We start from the raw sequence: 19,351 nt of genomic DNA, 5'->3' as shown, positions 1-19,351 counted from the left end.
GGGCCACAGAGCGAGACTCTGTCTCAAAAAAAAAAAAAAAAAAAAAAAAAAAAGAGAAGGAACAAGAAAGTAGTTGCATTTTTAAGTCCCTCTTCCTTAATATATTTTGTCACCTAAGTGACAGGATAAATTTAAGTCCCCTAAAATAGTGACATCAGAAAGAATCTCCTCTATTCAAGCACTGGTTTCAGTTTGTTGCAAATAAAACTGGAACATAAGAGTGGTCAAATGTTTGTTGCATGAGTTAATTTTTTCAGTGCCCAGTATAGGGGACTTGCCTCACATTCAAATCACATTACTCAAAGCTGATAGGTCCACAAAATACCCAGTACAGCCCCTTACCTCAAGGAGCTTACGTCATAAAATTGTATGCAGTATGCAGTAAGATTTTACACTGAATATAAACAATTTCCTAAACAGTGTTTCATCCAGTAAGTGTTGGTAATATTCAACAAAGGAAGATATTAATATTGACTAAGTATGTTAGGAAAGTCAATCAAGGGCATACAGCATGAAGGAGGTCTTACGACACAAGAAAATTTGAAAAATACGAAAGATCATCAGAGACTATTATGAACAATTATACATTAACAAACTGGAAAGCCTAGAGAAAATGGATACATTTTCACATCTAGCCTTCCAGTGTTGAATCGGGAAGAAACAGAAAACCTACACAGACCAATAATTAGTAATGAGACTGTATTACTAATAAAAAACCTCCCACCACAAAAAGCCCAGGACTAAATGGCATCGCTGCCAAATTTGACCAAACTTACAAAGAAGAACTAATACCTATTCTCCTCAAACTATGAAGGAGGAGATATGTCCTCCTAGTTCATTCTGTGAGACCAGCATTACATTGATACCAAAACTAGATACCGACTAAATGAAAAAAGAAAACTACAGGTCAATGTCCTTGATGAACATAGATGCAAACAACCTCAATAAAACACTAGCAAAGTGAATCTCTAACAGCACACCAAAAAATAATACACCATGTTCAAGTGGGATTTATACTAGGGATGCAAATATGGTTAGATGGTTTAATGTATACAAATCAATAAATGTGATTCACATCAAAGATGGACAAAAACATATAATCATCTCAATAGATGCAGAAAAAGCATTTAATAAAATTCAACATCCCTTCCTCATAAAAACTGAACAAACTAGGCATCAAATGAACATACCTCAACACACACAATTGGTTCTATTTTTCTGGAGAATCCTGTTTAATACAGGTTTTCATGGAATGCTTGCTAAGTGAATGCATGAATGAATGAAAGAAGGTCATTGTTCTGTGTTTACACAGGGTATGCCCCTTTGGAGTAATCACATGTGACATCATCCACAGTGTGAGTGAGCTACCATTGCCAAAAACATTTTATAAAACTTATGTTTTAGGTGTTGCCTTGTTTCCAATATGCATTATGCATTTCCAAATGTGATCTCCACTTAACAATAAATTCAGTTCTAACTATCTTTCCATAATTAAAAAATGGCAATAATAACACCTCCAGTGTCAGAAAGTGATACATGCCATCATTAAGGGCATTTCAAAGAAAATCCCAAACTTCTGTGCATGATTCTAAAGACAATTGCATAGCTGAAAGAACGCTTAAAGACTCTAAGGAAAGATTATAGAAGTGTTTTGAAGCAGCGACACTTTATATTTGAATAGATATTTTTACTTTCTAATTTAAAATAGTTAAAGAAAGTTGCCTCAATTCCTCATCTATTATTATTATCACCAGATCAGATTATACTCTTTCCAAAGGTTGCATTTATTAGATGTGTAGGTGAATAGTGAATGTATTAATCTGGACTGTTACTTTTAATTAAGTAAAAGGTGATTCATCATAATGACAGCTAATATTCATTGACTGCTAGTAATATTACAGATGTCGCACATGTTTTGCTTGAAATAACCCAGGAGCTGGCAAATGTTTTCTGCAGTTCCATATAGTAAATATTTTTTGTTTTGCAGGCTACAGTACAGATTCTGTTGCTGCTGCTGCTGCTTCCCCCTCCTCTTCTTTAATCTTTCTCCTTCTTTATCTTCCTCTTCTCCTTCCCCTTTCTCTTAATCTTCTTCTTTTCTTTTCTCCTGTTTTTCCTCCTCGTTCCCACTCCTTCTTATAAATAGTCCATTAAGAAACACAAATTATTTCTAGCTCAGGGTTGCACAAAAACAGGCACTTAGCCTGTAAGCTATAGTTTCCCGGCCCTAATTTTAACTCATTTAACCTTCATATCTACTGTAATGGATTAAATCTCATTGCTTTTTCATCTTAAGATAAGGAAATTAAGACCAGGAGATTGTAAATAATTTGCCTGCAGTCACACAATTAGCACAGACTGACGAGGAAATTGAAACACGCTGTTTGATTTTAAGCAGTAACTCTCATAGTGTGGTTCCCAGAACAGCAGCACCTGGGAACTTGTTAGAAATGCAAATTGTTGGACTCTACTTCCTGTTTCGCAGTATCAAAAATTATAGGGATGAGACCAACTCAGGTGTTTTAATAAATGTTCTAGGGAAAATTGGTGCCCTGACCAAAGGTCCAACTGCTACTCCATCACTCTGGATGGAGAGAACGTGTTAAAAGGGCATATTTTTGGGTCCTACTTCAAACCAATGTAATCAGACTCTCTGGGTGCGACACAACCAACTGTGATTCAACAAGTCCTTCAGGGGATCCAGATATCTACCTCAGGTGAGAACTGCTGCTTTAGTTCAGAGGCTTGCTAGCCTTTTCTTCTCTCTGGATGGTAACTGTGCTTTGTTCCACATAGAAAGCTAATTGTGCTTTACATATATATGGCTTATTTGAATATTCTCAATATTCTCATTTTATAAAATTTCCATCAGTTATAAAATTTTATTATTCTTTCTTGATGTATAGAATGTTATACTTTAAAGCAGGATTATTAACTTTAGAGGAATAGACTCATGTCCTTCCAACTAAAATGAATAATATTCACCTTAGATATATAAATTCTTATCTGTTAGGGAAAATTGTTTTAATTTACAGACTTATTAACATATATGTTTCAGATTATTCTAACTCTGATGTCTTGCTTAACGACTAATCTATATTTTATCTAGTTGCTCCATAAAGATGACACTGTTTTCAAGGAAAAGGCCTAAAAATAATTTCTCATTGTATATTTTTGCAATTTTCACATTGAATTGGCAAGGTCACAAATGTTATTGCCAGGGCTACTTGTTTTCTGTTTCTGTATAAGGAAGCCTGGCAATGTGGGCTTCACTTTGAGTCCACTTTAGTGATGAGTTTCAGCAAAAATTCAACTAAGAGAAGGTAATGCTACAGGCAAAAAAACCAATTGAATTCCACAAAAGATGACAGAAACCACAGTAGCATGTGGCCAAGCCCAGTTGTGAACCTTGAGAAGCTTTAAATTATGTCTCATTCATGCACTTCGTATTGAACAAGCTAAACACTACGACTAACACATCTCACACTGCTATCTGGTGGCCTTAATTACTTTCAAAGAAGATGTATTTTTGAGTCATTTTACTTTACGTTAATTTGGTAAACGTTAGAACATGAGTTGAAGAGAGTGAAGTCATAATTTCTTACACATTTCAAACTATTCAAGAGGTTTCAGGGAAAAAACAGAGGACTCAAAATTGCTTTTAAGACCCTCTTTCTTAAGTCATTGCTAATTCCCGAGATTTGCCAAGGACTCAAACTGAACTCATTGTCTTACCCTAAGTATTATAACAACCCATTCCAGTTTGTTTCTTCTTTCTAACTTAATCTTCTTCAACTGAGTTAGTCAATGACCTCAACATAATAAAGGCTATATATGACAAACTGACTGCTAATATCATATTCATGGGAAAAGGCTGAAAGCCGTTCCTTTAAGAATTGGAATAAGACAAGGATGCCCACTTTCATCACCCCTATTCAAATGGTACTGGAAATCCTAGCTAGAGAAATCAGATAAGAAAGAGATAAAAGGCATCCAAATTGAAAAAGAGGAACTCAGATTGTCCCTCTTTGCAGATGACACGATATCTTGTCTAGAAAAAATAAAGAACTATACCCCCCAAAAAACCCTTGGAGTTGAAAAATAAATTTAGTGAAGTTGTAGGATACAAAATCAACAAAAATCAGCAGCATTTCTATACACCTATAATAAACTCACTGAGAAAGAAATCAAGAAGGCAATCTCATTTATGATAGCTCCCCCAAATTAACAAAATACCTAGGAATAAATTTAACCAAAGACATGAAAGATCTCTGTAAGAAAAACTACAAAACACTGATGAAATAAATTGAAGATGACACAAATGGAAAAACATGCCATGCTCATGGATCAGAAGAATTAGTATTGTTAAAATGACCATACTATCCCAAATCAACATACAGATTCAATGTAATACCTATCAAAATACCAATGTCATTTTTCACAGAAATAGAAAAAATAACTACACAAAGTGGATAATGTTATGGACTTAATGCGAGTTGCACAAGCTTGAAGTGTATATTATACCCACCTCTGTCTGTCATCTGCCATTTCTAATCCAGCTCTGAATCACAATAATCTCCCTCTGAATTATTCATAGCCATCTGTCAGGTCTCCCCAGCTTCCCCATTGCACATCTACCTTCTTAGTCCCCATTTTCTAACAATCTCTACAGCCTACATCTATATTTTGTGTGGAATGAAAACAGAGCCAAAATAGCCAAAGCTATCCTAAGCAAAAACAACAAAGCTGTACGAATTACACTACCCAATTTCAAAATATTTTATAAGGCTATAATAACCAAAAGAGCATGGCATTAGTATAAAAATGCACGCTAGGACCAATGGAACCCAACAGTAAACCCAAAAATAAATCCACACATTTATAGCCAACTGATTCTCAACAAAGGCACCAGGAGCATATAATGGAAAAAGGCCATCCTCTTTAATAAAGCATCCTGGGAAAATTTAATATCCACATGCAGGAGAATTAAGCTAGATTCCTATTTCTCACCATATACAAAACTCAACTCAAGATGATTTAAAGACCTAAATGTAAGTAAGACCCCAAACTATAAAACTACCAGGATAAAACACAGGAGAAACCCTTCAGGACATTGGCCTAGGGAAAGATTTTATGGCCGTGACCTCAAAGCACAGGCAACAAGAACAAAAATAGACAAATGGGACTACATTGAACGAACTACAAAGCTTCCACACAGAAAAGGAAACAATCAACAGAATGAAGAAACAACGTGTTGTATCAGAAAAAAAAAAATACGTATACCCAATTCATCCAACAGAGAACTAATATCCAAAATATACAAGGAACTCAAACAAATCAACAAGAAAACCAACCCACTAATAATCCCATTATAAAGTGGACAGATGACATGAAAAGATATTTCTTAAAATAAGAAATAGAAATGGCCAACAGGTATATAAAAAATACTGAACATTGCTATTTATCAAGGACATTCAAATTAAAACCGCAATGAGATACCATTTTACCGGTGTTAGAATGGCTATTGATAAAAAGAAAGAGTAACGTGCTTTGAGGATCCAGAGAAAAGGGAACTCTTATACACTACTAGTGAGAATGAAAATTAGTACAGCAATTATGGAAGAAAGTACAGAGATTTGTCAAAAAACTAAAACTAGATCTACCATATGATCCAGCAATCTTACTTCCGGGTATTTATCCAAAGGAAGGGAAATCAGTATATCAAATACCTGCACTCCCATGTTTATTGCAGCAGTAGTCACAATAACCAGGACATGGACTCAACTAAGTGTCCAACAACAGACAGATGGATAAAGAAAATGTAGTATATACAAACAATTGACTATTATTTGACCACAAAAAATAAAATTATGTCTTTTGGGGTAACATGGATGGCACTGGAGGTCATTATGTTATCTGAAATAAGTAAGGCACATAAGGACAAATATTGCAGGTTCTCACTTACATGTGGGAGCTAAAAAGTGGATCGCATGGAGGTAGAGAGTAGAATGATAGATACCAGAGGCTGAGAAGGTATATGTTGAGGGTGGTGATGGGGGTGGTGAAGAGTGGTTGGTTAAGGGATAACAACATACAGTTAGATAGGAGGAAGAAGTTCTGATGTTCAGTAGAAAGTAGGGTGACTATAGTTCACAACAATGTATTTTATATTTCAAAAAAGTTAGAAGAGAGGACTTAAATTTTTCCCACTACATAGATATGATAAATACTCGAGGTGCTAGACACCTCAAATACTCTGAATTGACCAGTACACTTTCTATGCATGTAAAAAAAAATCACCTATAAATTACATAATCACATATTAAAAATCATCTATAAATATCTACAAATGTTATGTATACATAAAAAAGTAAAAATAATAAAATCATCAGAAAAGAATCTTGCATGCACATAAAGTTTTACACATAACTTCAAGAGGAATAGGCTCAGTTATTCTCAGCACATGCATGGCCATCTTAAGGGGTACTTTAGTAACTCATATGTTCCTGTGGGTACACATGCTGTGATATGTGTGTCACTACTGAGAGAGAGAGAAAGCATTCATTTCCTAGCTGGCTCTTGAAGATACATAGCCCTAAACATTCACACATTTATTTTAGATATAAGCTAAACATTTTAAATTACATTTATCATTGGAATTTCTAAGGCTGTCAGATGAAGGACCTTTTAATAAATAAATGATCTAATAGATTTGATATTGTTAAAACTCTCAAATATTTGTCAAATAAAAAGATGTGACATTTCCAATACTCATATTTCATGTGAAACAAATCTCAGATCTAATAGTTTCTCTGGGACTTCAGCCTACAGCTTATGTATCTATAAAGACACTTTTAATTGTTTTATTTAATCAAATGGCTATAGTCTAATTTCTCATAAAAATTTACAAAAAGCACTCCATCTCATATAACCATATTTTCAACGAGCATTTAGTATTTATTAAATCATTGCCTCCTTAATTGGTAAATGTATTTCCTGTACTTCTTTTTATTCTAAGTAAAATATATATATATATATACTACTAACTATGCTTCCTGGTCAAGTGGCTATTCTAGTTAAAAAGGTATTCTAGTTTAACATGATTCTCATTTGACTGTCTGCTATTAGGTCCTATTATGAGAGTTCTGATCATAAATCCCCAATAGGGATAGAAACAATTTCCCTAGAGCACAGCACATCGATGACTTCTTTCCCAAGGATGAGTGCTACTGTTTGTGTTCTTCCTTTATGGAAAAGGACACAATGTTGACTTTCCTTGTGGTGCTGGTGGTGTTTTCTTAAAAGGATGCAGGCTTGCTTGCAGATTTCTCTCTAAAGATACAGCTTAGCAGGCAGACACATGAATTATCGCCACAAACTCTCAATTGTTCTCTGACTTGTGCCACTTTTTGGTGTGTGCTCAGGTACATCTGTGTGTCTGGGAGCTTTATGTTGTTTCTGGGGTCTGGGTGCATGCAGAGGGCAGAAGCCAGATGAACTACCTGCACAGCTACTGACAGAGGGAGACGCCTCAGTTGTCAATTCCTTCCTGGCAGTGGAATCTGTGTTTAGGTGAGCACCTAGCTTTCCTCTCCCATTCAGAGTCCTCACTGCCTAAGTCTCTCTGCTGTTAGTTAACCCCACAAATGGCAATGAAAGAAGCAACATGCCTCTTTTCACCAGTTAAATGTCAAATTTCTCAAAGTATAGATAATAGCTGTTTTCCAACTTGTTTCAATAAGATCACCTAACTTGTTCCGCATTTTCAAGGAGCAAAGCTGAATAAATTCCTTTGTGTGAATGCAGTCAACGTAACTGGTGGATAGTATTCTAGCTTTTCAAACCTGCCAGCATCTCCGTTCCCTCACTGTACCATACTTCCCTTCAGTTTCCCTACTGATGGTACTGAAAATGTCAACAGGTACAGAAAAAAGGAGACTCTATTCAAGTGTTAGTGGATAGCTTTTGAAATTCAGAAGTTCTTGCCCTAAAATAAGTCTGGAATGAAAACTGGAGTATATTCAATGTGTATACTCTGCGATGTTCTTCTGGTTTTGGAAAATGTTAAGGAAGAAAAATCACATCAGATTTAGATGGTGACTGTGAATGCTTGGCTCAAAAAGGCACTGGGTATGCTGGTGCACAAAGCCACTTTCATATTTCCCTGGTCCTCTCCTTCAAAGAGCTCTTTCAGCTGAGAAGTTCACACTGAGGGAGCAGAACGCAGACCTAGGTCCACATCCACCTGGGGCTCTAGGGTGGCTAGGCTGCTGTTAGGATTCTCCCCGGCACAAAGGTCGGGACATAGCGTTTTCTTTTTCAGAACACAGCTGAATCGTGTCTGTCAAGTTGCGTTTGAAGGAGTACTTAGTTTATGGGAAGCCCTGTGCTAATGAGGGTCTCAAGAAAGGTCGCTGGGGGATAAGCACATTGTGGAAAATAGTGACTGGAGGCTGTCAGCTCTCCCAAGAAGGAAGAGCTTGTCACCCTCCAGGATCTCTGGGAGCTGGCTTGTCTTGTGCTGTCAATCTGTATAGCTTTGGGCCACCACAGATATCAGAGCCCACAGCGGACAAGGCCACATTTGTAACTGTCAGGGACTGTTCCTAATAGTTAAAGAATGTACTCTGTTGTTGTAAGGAATGCTCATTGCCTTACACAGCATCATCCTGACAAAGAAACTAACTTTGATGAATCTGTGGGTACACTTTTAAGTTGGCCCAGTTGGCCATCAATTCAATTCAGTTAGAATTTGTGTCAACCAGTTTGGAAAACATATGTTCTTCCCTCCCTTCCTCCCTCCTTCCCTCCTTTCCTTCCTTCCTTCCTTCCTGATTGTTTTCATTTTTGTTTTTTTGGTTGCAAATGATCTCTTTATTGATAAAAAGCTTCCTGGGTATGGCTAACACGAACATAATTTCTCTGTTTTTGCTGGTTTAATTACAAAGAACTGTGACTTGTGGCTGGGAAGAAAACAAGTCAAAAGGAACCTGAGGTTAGCCATAAGCTCATGAATTACAGCATGACTTTGTCAACTTCAAAAAGAAAAAAAAATCTAACAGAAAAAAAGAGAGAAAAGAGAGAGAGATGGTTCAAATCACATTATCCTCTCGAGTATCTGAAAAGTTGTAGATACAATTTATGGGGGCATAAATATCCATACAATTATGGGGTGTTTTTCCAATCAGTTATATATGTTGCCAGCAAACTCCTGAAAAAACACAAGCAGTCACTACCCTCTGAGAGCTTTAGAGGTGTCATACATGAAAGAAAAATGCTTGTGTCTCAATGAGCAATTTGAAACAAAAGAATAGGACTGAAAGAAATAGGCAGCCAAACAGCCCCCTAATTTTTTTCAGATGAGTCACCCCATCATGTGATGTGCTTGCTGCTATAACCACTTGGCCATGTGTCCTCATCGGACTGAGCCTTATAATGTGTGAGCTTCTCTCATAGAGACACATGTGACTATAGGTCTCTCGACCCAGAATACCACTCATTAAAACCTCTTCCTTCCCAATCCTAGCCCTGAGTGCCAATGAGAAACATTTCCTAGGACAAGTTAACCTCATATGAGCCCACAATCCAATAACAGGCAAGCAAGCTGCTTTAATGATTTGTTCTGTGTCCATCTGAAATGGAGAAGTTTCTGAGCCCACTGCCTTGAGAAGGGCAGGACACAATCTGTCTAAAAGCGACCCTTGTCAAAACTCAGACCCATCAGATAGAAAATAATTTACCAAATACATTTTAATTGCATTTCGAACTTACTCCTTTATAAAATGCCTATCACGGTACCAAACCCATAATAACAAGTCAGAAGTACATTTTAATTCTTTGCCCTCATCTTTTATAATAACAACTCTTATTCCTAGCCCGTATTTTGAAAACATTTTAGAGTTTGGAGTTTTCTGGCTATGTTGTAATTGTTAAATAAATTATTTGTTAGGGTTATGCAAGTAAGGAATAAAACGCAAGCATTTTTCAAAATGTTTACTTCTTACACATACTGCCTTTACATACTCTGAAATGAATAAATTTATCAATCAAGGCTGAATTCGCAAGATAATTACAGTCCATGGATTCATGTTCCCCTCTCAGAATAAAAACATAGCGTGTACAATGTTAGTACCATAACGTACCATTAGTGTGTACAATGCATACATACATCTCAACCACAAATTCTATCAAATCTATAAAATCACAATCTGCCCAAGTAACTGAAGACTATGGCTGGATTGGAGCCTTGTGCATTTCTTGACAGAGCTCTGGGATGAGCCATGCCTCCCTTTAAAGTGAAGCTTCCCTCATTTTAGCAAGCAGACCAACATTTCTGAACAAAACAAGGATGTTGTTTCTTTCCTTATTATTATGCCCCCAGATTCCCGGGTGAAATCAGGATAAGACAAAAGATCAAACAGCTCCATATCCAGGAACAAGTCCAGGTTTCATCAGCAATTCCAGAGAACGGTAATGTGTGCAGAAACAGTGATGAATTCCTGTATGTTTCTTTCTTTTGAAATGGAGAACAAATACTTCCCAGTATCCCCAAAAACGTGAATGAGCAAAGTCCGTTTCAAATTGCATCCCTCTTCCTTTCATTTGTCATAGTATATATATATTAATAACAACAAATTCACTTGCCATGATACAGAAACATATACATGTGTATATATATTTATACACACACGCACACATTTATACATACACATACGCATATATATATTTATACATATTATATATTTATACACATTATATATATTTATATATTATATATATTTATATGTATATATATATATTTGAGATGGAGTTTCACTCTTGCTGCCCAGGTTGGAGTGCAGTGGCGTAACCTCGGCTCACTGCAACCTCCACCTCCCCAATTCAAGTGATTCTCCTGCCTCAGCCTCCCAGGTAACTGGGGTTACAGGCATATGCTACCACACCCAGCTAAATTTTTTTTTGTATTTTTTTGTATTTTTAAATTTTTATTTATTTAATTTTTAAATTTTTATTTATTTATTTATTTATTTTTGAGATGGAGTCTTGCTCTGTCTGTCACCCAGACTGGAGTGCAGTGGCGCAATCTCAGCTCACTGCAAACTCCGCCTCCCAGGTTCACACTACTCTCCTGCCTCAGCCTCCTGAGTAGCTGGGACTACAGGCGCCCACCACCACACTCGGCTAACTTTTTGTATTTTTAGTAGAGACGGGGTTTCACTGTGTTAGCTAGGATGGTCTTGATCTCCTGACCTTGTGATCCACCTGCCTCGGCCTCCCAAAGTGCTGGAATTACAGGCGTGAACCACCACACTTGGCCCTCAAACACATGTGTATATAGAAGCATATATATGATGAATCATCTTCTGTGGAATACGACAAGCATTTCTAATGTAAAATCTAATTTCATGGCTCCTCCATGACCATCCTCACTTGCCAAGGACAGTCTCATACTGCATAGTGAAATGTGAAGGTGGAGTTCATGGAGGAGACAGAGCAGGAGCCAGGCTTTTAAGGAAGCACTAAGTTACATTAATGAAGAGAGAGGGAAGGCAGGCACAAAGGGAGAGAATTTTTTGCAGCACATATAACTGATAAAGGATTGATATCAGAATTATGAAAAACGCTTAATATGAAACAAATTAAGACAGATTTTATTTATGTAAAGTTCCAGAACATCCGATAGTGAACCATAGGGGCAGAAAAACTTCACCTTTATCCTCTTAAGAGTCCCAGCTGTGTCAAGAATTAAATAACATAGGATACATAAACAGGAGAAGAGCACAATACAAGATTTACAAGGCATAGGAGCCACTCAAGAAATGAAGACTCAAATTAACAGTTAGTTACTTACATACTGAATTGGACGAAACGTAGTAAGTTGTGAAGAAGCAACTAAATTCTATGGGAAGCTTAAAAGATAAGAGTTATTTTAACAAGGTCTGTACAGAATTCTCTCTGTTTCAACGTCCCGTCCTTGAAAATAAGAATGCTGTATCTTTCTAGTATGAAGAGGGTGTATTGCGCCTGGGAATTTCATCTTCTGCTTTTAAGAAACAGCAGGAAAGTCAAAGTGACCTTTTTGTACCTGCTGTTTTCCAAGTGCCTTTAACTTAGCTAGTTGAAGTGCCAGGTTGGTATTTTTTTTTTTTAACTTTTTCAGAACTATACATTATAAAGGACACAGTTATAAAAACGAGAGAATTATTTTAAAATCCCAGGCGTGACTGCCTTTGCAGAGGGATTAGAAAAGGAAAGGCGTGTGCTATTGTCTTCATTTTGCCACTTGGAGCTTGAGGATTAAAGGGGGCTATGCCTTTGCCTTGTGAAGGGGCTCACCCAAAGTCTGAACGTGAAAAAGGCAGAGGGAGCATCCCTTTAACACAGTGTTTTTCCCTCATTTAGCAAGCAGACCGACCATTTCATGGTTATTCTGTTTGGTAAGTAGGAAAAAACAAAAACAAAACAAAACTAGATATTCCAAAAAGATTTACTTACTTGGTGTTTATCATTCCTTTTTACTTATAATAGGTGCTGAGATGAATTCCCAGTGCCATCAGGACACAGGCAATAATCGTGGGCCTTCTTGTTCAAAAATTAAAAGTTAATTAAAAATTTTATGCATGGGAAGTATCGCCCTTATCCTTTCCGAAAGACTTCACATATTACCTGCTTGGCTACAAAACCAGAAAATAACTCTTCAAGAGTCTTACTTCCAAGTTGTTATTTTCTGGGAAGATAGAAACTTTCCTGACTAGCTGTCAGAGTTGGTTGAAGCACCATGAAACCTCTCCCCTTTCTTTGAGTGGCTTAACTATAACGTATTGTGTTATTTTGCTGAATTAACTGAAGATTCTGTTGGTTTGGGCTTGATTTTACAAAACCAATCTTTCTGTAGAGCCCCTATTATTTATCCCCCATATTCACGTTCTGTTGCTGCAGCAGAGGTAAATGGGTAGGCAAGATGAGGCATGAGTTACTGCTAGCTTGTATGAGACCACAGGTTCACATCTCACCTGCGCGCAGACTGTGTCACTGATGAGACATAGCAAGGTCCTTAAAAATGGCACTTGGACACAGCCAGTCTACTCCTAAAAATGCACCATTAGGAAATAATCAGAAATAGGATTAACGATTTGTGAGCTGATGTATTTATCATATGTATTTATATAGTGGCAAAATAATGTGAGCAACTATAACGTGGAAAAATAGGTGAATAATAAAATAAGCTATGGTACATTCATATGAGAAGCATTTTACAGCCATTAAAAATAACTTTAGGCCGGGCGCGGTGGCTCAAGCCTGTAATCCCAGCACTTTGGGAGGCCGAGACGGACGGATCACAAGGTCAGGAGATCGAGACCATCCTGGCTAACACGGTGAAACCCCGTCTCTACTAAAAAATACAAAAAAAAAACTAGCCGGGCGAGGTGGCAGGCGCCTGTAGTCCCAGCTACTCGGGAGGCTGAGGCAGGAGAATGGCGGGAACCCGGGAGGCAGAGCTTGCAGTGAGCTGAGATCCGGCCACAGCACTCCAGCCTGGGTGACAGAGCAAGACTCCGTCTCAAAAAAAAAAAAAAAAAAAAAACAAAAAAACTTTAAAGAAACACTTAATGACAGAAAATACTCCTGACATGACATTAAGTGAAACAAAGCATTCATCAAAACATGAACCTAAGGATCCAAATTACTGAAAACACATTCGTATGGAAAAAATAATAAACTGAAAGAAATGTAATAAACTAGCAAAAACTTCTAGGTAATGAAATTAGTGGTTTAGATTTTTTTTCTATAATTTCCTAAATGTATGTGGCTATTGTTTCTTTCTAATAAGAAAATTATGATTAAAAAAATATTTCTACAGATACACAACAAGGAAAACTTCTAACATATTATAGGATAAGTATCAAATATAAAGTAAAATCCATTTATTGTTGATAGAAGACCCAACATTAGAGCCATAAGTTGGATATTTAAAATCTATTATAGCAAGACACTGAAAAGAATATGCTGTGTGTGCATGTGTGTGCACATGTTTATGCAACTCTGTGTGTCTGTGTGTATGCCTTTGTGTGCATGTTTGTATATGTATGTATTCATATGTATGTGTTTGTGTGGTTTTTTGAATATGTATCTGTGTGTGTGTGTGTGTGTGTGTCTGTGTTTTTAAGAGCAGAGGACAAGAGAAGAGCAGAACATAAGGGAACAGATGAACATAAGTAGCAGAATGTAAGCCTGAAAACAGGCTTCAAAATCAGCCTGAACTGGCTGTTAATTCTTGTGGTGTTACTGACTAACTCTATGATCCCAGGCAAGTCCTCATCAGTAAAACTGGGATAAGTGCAGTTATTAAGAAGATATTTTTGAAGTGCATGTGAGGTCTTTAATATAACGCCTCATGGGAGGCCAATTTGCCATTGACCCTGTCCATCACTCCCATTTGGAGAAGCTGTAACCAGCCTAGGTGCCAACTTCTTGCCACAGCAGATGTGGTCAGAGTGCCCACGTCCATGCAGACACCTCCTCCTCACACCAAACATCTTGACAATGTTCTCATTTGACATTTTTTTCCTGTTTTGACTTTTTCCATGGACCACAGGGATAAGCCTATCAGGGCAAGAGGTTGGTGTGAAGGAAGAGGAGAGGTACAGACAAGTCCCGTGGGTCCCTTCTAAGGATGAGCTCCTGCAGCCCAGAGACTGTGGTAGGAGCCAGGGAGCACCCCAGGAGACTCTAGCATTAAGGAAAACAAAATTTAGAGGTGATATATAAAAGGCCCTTAAGAATGTGCAGGATCACAGGATACCTTTAAGGATAAATTTAATACTTAGAAGAGTAAACTTAGTCTGTGAATGAATGAAGCACTCTAATTAATCAGCATTGTTAACTGTATGAGCTAAAACACCAATTAGAATACAGATAAAGAGTAATATCTCATTACTCTGAAATATAGATATCAGACCAATATCTCATTTACATATATGATCATATACCCATAACACGAATTCTCAAAATATATAAGCTAAGACCTAGGGTATGCACAAATACAATACCAACACAGACAAAGATGCTTCTACATAATTCAAACTCATGCACAGATATTTATGCAGTTTGCCACACTCTTATGTTAGATACTCCATAGAGAATCTTGGAATTCTGGTGAGGGGCATCCTACGGTGGGCTGTTAAGACCTGTTAGACTGCAGCCCCCCTCCTCCACGTGCTGGGGATGCAGCAGCAGAGCTCAGCTAGCACTTTCCACATCTAGAGCACCTTGCCCAAGGCCACACCCCCTTCTCAGGATCAGCCTGAATTCATGATGGGTTGATGAGAGTGTGTGAAGGCCCAGTGTCCTCTACCAACTAGGGGTAACTCTCACCAGCACTTCCTGTAGGAACCTCTGAGGGACCTGATGTGGCTGGAATTACACCCAGCTTCTTGCTCTGCCCCCCAGCTGCCTCCCAATCCCCAGATTTTGACCCAACAGCACTCCTCAGTGAGCTCCCCACACACACAGCTCTGTGTCTGGGCCTGAAACACCTGACCTTCCACATCTGATTTCCAGTCCACACAAAATTAGAAGCAGCACATTAGGATGGCTAGGTTGGTGCTTCTAGAAGCCGTAATTGTCACCTGGAATCCCGATGAGTATGCTTAGGACAGTAATTAGTAAAAACTATGAAAAATGATGAACAGAATTTAAAAATAGCAATATGGGGCCATTTTGTGTAGTTACAGATAACTTTATATATTTCACTATTTTTTAGGGAACTATACACTTTAATTGATAATAAATATTGAAACTGAGTTATACAGGAATGATTTAAGTAGGCTCAGTTATTTTTGTTTGAAAAAGCAAGGAGCTATGTGATACTTTTTGTATATATTTTCTTCAAAAGAATAATTTATAAGAAATGTGTGGGATGACACTGCATTACAATAGGAGGAGAATGATGATTTCTAAAAGATGCTGGGTTAATTGCATATTTCTATGGAAAATCTAGTAATCTCAACTAGTACCTCACGACATACACAAAAATCAATAGCAGATGCAAATATGAAGAAAAAATGCAGCTTTTAGAAGAAACCTTAGGAGATCTTCTTGAACTCAAAAAAGATAAAAATTACTTAATTGGATACAAGAAGTACAAACCATAAAAAGAAAATAGCCTGCAATCCTAGCTACTCAGGAGGCCGAGGTGGGAAAATTGCTTGAGCCCAGGAGTTCAAGCCCAGCCTGGGCAACATAGGGAGATTCCATCTCTAAAAACCAAAATGAGCTGAGTATATTGGTACATGCCTGTAATCCTAGCTACCTGAGAGGCTGAGGCAGGAGGATTGCTTGAGTCCTGGAGTTCAAGACTGCAGTGAGCTCTGAAGACACCACTGCATTCAATCCTGGATGATAGAACAAGACCCTATGTCTAAAACAAAAGAAAAACACATAATAAAACAAAACAAAAATAGACATACATATAACAAATTGGATTACATTAATATAAATAACTTGGTTCACCAGAAGTGATTATAGTGAGAATGATAGGGTCAGCCACATATATTTGACAAAAGCCTCATACCCAGAATATATAAAGAAACTCCTACAAATCAATAAGAAATAGTAAACCCAAATAGCCAGTAGACCTATGAAAAGAGCTCAATTTCCTTTGTCATTAGTGAAATGGCAATTAAAACTATCATGTGATGCCACTAAAATGAAAAAGACAAAATATACTAAATGTTTGAAGATGTGGCTGGAACTCTGAGGCACTGCTGGTAACAGCAGCGTAGAGTAAATTCCTTGTTTGGAATCTGTTTGTCAGCGTCTACTAAGGCCGATCTCCTGCACACTCCATGATGCAGCCATCCCCTTCTTAGGGCTCACAGTCCCCAAAGTTGTTTATGTGTTTTCATCAAAAGACATGTGCAGACATATTCATGGTGTAACTATTAATAGCTAGAAACTGGAAAGTGTCCAAGTAGACATCAGCAGTTCATTGGATGGACAGATTGTGGTATACCCACTCAACTGAATACTGTAATGCAATGTGAATAAAAACAACATGGGTGAATCTCACAAACACAGTACTAAGTGAAAGAAGACATCCAAACTAGACTACAAACATTCAAAAAAGTTATAAAAAATAAAGTTAATCTAAACTTTTTGAAGTCAGAATTGTGGTTCCCCTGGGTGGAAACGGTCACTAGAAGTGACAAGAGGGAGTCTGAAGTTTCTGGTAATACTCCGTTCCTTGATTAGCTGTGGGCACATTGCATTTTTGAATATTTATTTATACCATGTGCAGGTTTTCTACATACAATACACTTCAATAGGTTAAGAATGCAATGCCCCTTAATTGATTAAAGTTTGGTTTCTGAAAACTCATTTAGAATGAGATGTCACTGTAATTTAAATGGTATTAGATCAAGAAGGACGAGCTCGGGGAGGGAGGGAAGTTGACTAGGAGATTCTTGCCTGCCCTCCTCTCTTCTCCAAAGCTCCAACAAAGGCCTTTCGTCAAGGTTTGGAAGGTCATCGACAGACAACTGTCTGAAGAGCAGTTTCACAGAGAAAGCCAGGAGCAAGCTGGGCAGGCTTAACTGCAGACTGACAGCCTTCTCTTAGCGTGGACAGGAAACCAAGAAATTATGATTTAAAAAATAGAGAAAGAAAATCAACATATGCTTGGATTATGAATTATTACTGTAGAAACTATTAATTAACCTAATTATCAAACTAAATACTTCACAACTCATATGCTTTTTTTTTTTTTTTTTTTTTTGAGACAGAGTTTTGCTCTTGTCGCCCAGGCTGGAGTGCAATGGCACAATCTCAGCTCACTGCAACCTCCGCCTCCTGGGTTCAAACCATTCTCCTGCCTCAGCCTCCCCAGTAGCTGGGATTACAGGCATGCACCACCACACCCAGCTAATTTTGCATTTTTAGTAGAGACAGGGTTTCACCATGTTGGTCAGGCTGGTCTCGAGCTCCTGAGATCGGGTGATCCGCCCACCTCGGCCTCCCAAAGTGCTGGGATGAGAGGCATGAGCCATCGCTCCTGGCCCTCCCTCTTTTTTAGCAAAGTTAAGTTTGAGATTTAGGAAGTTGTGTATAGAAAGTGTCAGCATGTGCTTGTGTGTGTGTGTGTGTGTGTGCATGTGTGCCCTACATGTGTGTGAAATATCTCTCTTGGATACAGGGGATCACAGAACCTCGACTTTCTTTTTGCTTTGGCTTAGATGGCATACCAGAGATCCATGAGCTCTCCTATTGTTGGCATTCTGGAGAAATCTTTAGAGTGGACGTTCCTTAAAGTTATCTTTCTAGCTCAGTATTCTCATCCACAGAACAGGGCACAGCTGGCCACCTTTACGACATTTAACAGTCATTTAGCAATGAACGTGGGCAGTAGGCAGAGCAGACAGCGTGTGTTGATGGCTGAATCCCCTGTGGCCATTACCTGTAGTAGTTTAATTGAAGTTTGTCAAAATAGTCATCCACATCATTACTTTATAAAGCTTAGCTTGGGATCAAGAAAATAGATGTGGTGTTAAAAATAAAAAATGGGAAATCCACTTTCCCCAAGTCCTGGTCAGTGCTGAAATGCAGACAGTGAGTGTCTGTGGCTAGTTAGAAGCTGCTCCCACAGGAGCTGTCCCAGTGGAAATAGGCAACGCCCACGTGAAAAAATGCTTATTCCCTCTGAGTTCTCGACACACAGTGTACTGCTCACTTTTTTGTTTTACCCACTGGAAACTGACATGGCCCAGCCCTCCAGACACTCAGCACATGCAGCTCAGACCACAGAGGCTGCTCTGCCATCTAAACATCCCCCTGGGTTGCGCTGGATATTTTTCTATCAAAACATCTCTCTGTCAAAAAAACACTCATCACCTGAGAAGATGTGCATCTCTTATTTTTCCAGAAAATAGCTTCGTTGCTTTCTTTCCCTGATAATCCTCTGAGAACAAAGGGGTAATAAAAATGCACTCAAGATGAATATGAAGACAATTACTCTCAATTTCCTAAGATCCCATCTGGGCTAAGTTAGTTGGGAGTAGATCTTAGAGAGAACACCCCCAGTGCTGCTCCAGGTAGTGGCTGGCGGCTGCTCTCCTTCCTCCCTGCTGTAGGAGAGGGGTCCTGGTCTGTTCTCTGCTCTCCACAGCCTAAAGAAAACTGCAGGTCTCTTTTAGGATATTGCCTTCCCGTCTGCCCTTGCCAAAGCTCTCATTTTACAGGGTGGAGCCAGAAGGCACTTTTCATGGCATCGATAACTTACACACATGGCAGGATCTTAATTTCATGGCAGAGTCCTCTAGGGCCAGTTCCCGGCACACCTGCCCCCAGTGGCTAT

The sequence above is a fragment of the Macaca fascicularis genome, chromosome 13 (assembly GCF_037993035.2).
Source record: "Macaca fascicularis isolate 582-1 chromosome 13, T2T-MFA8v1.1".
NCBI lineage: Eukaryota > Metazoa > Chordata > Mammalia > Primates > Cercopithecidae > Macaca > Macaca fascicularis.
This window is presented reverse-complemented; position numbering follows the sequence as displayed.